This window comes from Pteropus medius, unplaced genomic scaffold (assembly GCF_902729225.1).
Source record: "Pteropus medius unplaced genomic scaffold, Ma_sr-lr_union100, whole genome shotgun sequence".
Taxonomy (NCBI): Eukaryota; Metazoa; Chordata; class Mammalia; order Chiroptera; family Pteropodidae; genus Pteropus; species Pteropus medius.
The window spans coordinates 5,263,436-5,267,249 of NW_024353517.1; positions in this window are offsets into that span (position 1 = coordinate 5,263,436).

Sequence of the window (3,814 nt, forward strand, 5' to 3'; positions counted from 1 at the left end):
GGAGAGGCAGGACGAGAAAGGATATCAGAGAGGTGGCATTGAGGTTGGCCTGAAAAAAAATGAAGTTGGATTAGTTCTCACAGGGAAAATTGGGCAAAAGGAAGGAAAAAAAAAACATTAGCAAAGCCCAGAGATGGAAAAGTACAGGACCAGGAAGAGTGAGTAGTTCACCAGGGGCTGCAGTGCTGCATGTTCAGAGAGAGCACTGAGGAATATAGCTCAACAGATAGGTTGGGATCCATGTTGGGGTGGAACGGAGCAGAAGGGGACTGGAGGAGAGAGACCAGATGAGAGGTGTTTGCAACCTTCTAGGTGAGAAATGAGAGGATGGTGGCAGTGGAAATGAAGGGAAGGAATGGATGTTTCAGCTGAGAGGCCTACATTCCTACAAATCTCTTTGACTAATTCTCCTTAATTCAATTTATACACCCATTTTCATTGCAGGCATCATACTACCTTCCCTGCCCTTCTTTGGAAGCTTATCTTTTTATTTTCCAGGTGCATGGCTTTCTGCCCAATTATTTATCTTCAGCCCATCGGAGCAGGTCAACCATGTAGCTCAAAAATCTCACTGCCTACATGGCTCCTGTGCACTGTCTCTGTCCTCAGCACTCTTCGTCTGCATACTTGGAGAACAATAGTTTCCGTGTCCTCACAACAAGGTTCAATCAGAAGGTGAAACACAGACAAGGATGTTAGCAGAGGATAAGGGAGAAAGTGGCAGAGGGAGTGAAATGGAGCCTTCATAAGACTTTATCTTGTATACCCATCCCTGGACTCAGCTCCAGCACATCCCTCTCTTACTGGGAAGCCGAGCAAGGACTAAGATGACATAGGCTGGGTAGGGGAGAGAAATTGAGAGGTACCAGGAGAGGTTCATTTTGGTACAGGGAACCAACCCAGCAGTGTAGCCATCACCAGTGCTGGCAGAGGAAATCAGAAATGTGATTGCAAAAGCACAGCTTTGCCTCTACTGAACAACGTAAACTTGCACCTCTTTCTTTCTCTGAGCGTCAGTTTCGATGGCTATAAAATAGGTATCATGACATCTACCTAACCTGCTTCTGTTGAGCTGTTTATAAAGCTAGAATAAGCTAAGTGAGTATGGATACACTTTGAATATGTAAAATACTATTTCATAGACTTATTCTCATTAACTCAGACCCCACTCGTTGGAACAAGTAGACATGGAGAGAAGAAAGAGAAATGTAGGTGCCTAGAGAGCAGAGATTGTGGGATTTCTATTTTTCACAATAGATCTAAAGTGATTGGCCATTATGAAGCATCTAGTTCATCTCCTCATTTGACAGATGAGGAAACTGAGGCATTAAGAGAGAGGGAATGAATGATCCATAGTCGCAAGGTGATTCAGAGGACAGACATAGATCCTACGGATCCCAGACCAGGCCCTTTTCCACCCACATTCCTGGTTCTCCAAACTAAAGTCATAATGGACACCACTGGCCCGAGGCTGGGCTTGCTTAACTCCTGAATTATTGGTGAATAATTACATAATTGGAACTAAGGAAGAACTTAGTGTGGGCTGGACTGAATCTTGTTTCTTTTAAACATTGAGTTTAGAATCCTGGATAACCATTTCCTAAGATCAGAGCATTTATGTCCTGAAAAGAAAAACTCAGTTCTAAATTTGGGGTTGCCTATCATCCTTCTTTCAGGTGTTAGTAGGCTCCAAGATGGAAGAAGGAAGGAAGATATATCCTACTAGCTAGTACCTGACAAGTATCAAGGGCTTTGAGATGCCAATCCTCCATTAAACATTTTACATGTGCCTCATCTTATTTCATCTTCATAACAACCCTAAGTGGTAAATAATCTAAGTGTCCCTATTTTCAAGTAAAACAAAACAAACCAAAAACAAACTCTGAGACTCAGATAACTCAATTATCTTGAATCACAAGCTCGTGCCACGCGAGTGCTTAATACCTTTGTAAATCGCGGGGAGATTTTTTTGTTAGACAGTTGTGGCTTCATTCAGAACTGTCTAATGGCATGCTTCTTTCACCCAGGAGAGTCTATGAAATACAGACTCTCTCTCTGCTTTATCCACTAGCTCGTATGTTTCTGTCTTTTGGTTCAGTCATTATTACAGAGCATTTTCTGGGACCAATGACTGAAACATACTCCTGCCTTCAAGATTTTGAAGGCTGATGAAGAGGGGGTTTGGGAGGAGACACATTGTCAGCTCCAGTCAAAGGAAGACAACATGTCACCAGAGTGGCACAGATGTGTATCTGGTGTAGAGGTGGGATGGTAGAGAAGGGAACGTGTTCACAAACGAGAGGAGCTGGGTGTTCAAGGTAGGCAAGCAGAGTGAGTGGTGTGGGCTGAGGGTAGGATGCAAGATGAGGAGGGGCTTGACTTCAGGCCAGAAAGTCTGGGACTGGTGTTGAGGAGACTCAGGCTGCACTTAAGTTGGGTGTTTCTGTCCGATGTCCACAGGTGCCAGATCAGCCTAGATATAGGCAGTGTCCTTGTGCGGCTTCTGTAGCATCGAAGCCATGAACGTTGCCTATAAGAGACCTGTGTAGCGGTGGGGCAGGGAGAAGCAATAGCAAAATGTATTGAGCTCCTCCAAGGTAGGATGTGAAGGGAATGCAAATCATAGATATTTATAGTTACAAAAAACTGAGACTGAAAAGATATTGCGGCGGGCCGCCAAGCACTCCCCCTGGAAATCCTGAAAACCTGCTGCCATGGGGCTGTGCCCAGATCCCAGCTGGAAGCCGACTTATCTCTTCTCAGCTCCTGCCAGGCTGTTCTTCATACAACAAACACTAAGCTCCTCTCATAATTCCACCTACAGAGAAGGAAGCTCCGCACTCTTCCGCCCTCCCCTTTCAAAGAACGAAGCTGAATCCTAAACTCTCAGCTAACGACAAACTCCTTTTTTGTCATCAGTGCCTCATCAGACAGCCTCATCGAGTCTAGACCCTCTGAGAGGACTTGGGAAACAATCAGATGTCCTACTAGTCACCTAATACAGTCTCTCATTTATGGGGCTTCCCCTGTGCCAAGCTCATGCTGGACATTGAGGAGATAACGGGAAATACAGGGCAGTGGGGGACCTGGTTCTGAAAGACAGACAGGGAGCAGGACCCTAACATCAGCAGAATGTCCTTTCCTACCACAGGAAAGAAAAGACCACTTTGATTTTAACCCTTTTCTTCTTCTTCTCCTTCTTCCTCTTCTTCCTCTTCTTCCCTTCCCTTCCTTCTTCTTCCTTCCCTCTTCATCCTCCTTTTTTCTTCTTCTTCTTCTTCTTCTTCTTCTTCTATTTCTTCTTCTTCTTCTTCTTCTTCTTCTTCTTTCTTCTTCTTCTTCTTCTTCTTCTTCTTCTTCTTCTTCTTCTTCCTTCTTCCTCCTCTTCCCTCTTCCTCCTCCTCCTCTTCCTCCTTCTTCTTCCTCTTCATCTTCTTCTTCCTCTTTCTCTCCTCCTCCGCCATCTCCTCCTCCTTCTCTCCTCCTCCTTCTCCTTCTTCAATAAAAATAGAAGCCATTTTTCAAATGTTATCTTTTATGGTAGGGGTCCCCAACCCCAAGTCCGTAGACTAGACCAGTACCAGTCAGTGGCCTGTTAGGAACCGGGCTGCACAGCAGAAAGTGAGAGACAGGCAAGCAAGAAAAGCTTCATCTGTATTTGCAGCTGCTCCCCAATTCTAGCATCACCTCTTCAGCTCCCCCTCAGATCATCAGGCACTAGATTCTCATAGGAGCACTGGTCCCTGATGCCAAAAAGGTTGGAGACCGCTGTTTTATGGGGCCCCATGAAGCGGGACAACGGGAAAATACCTAT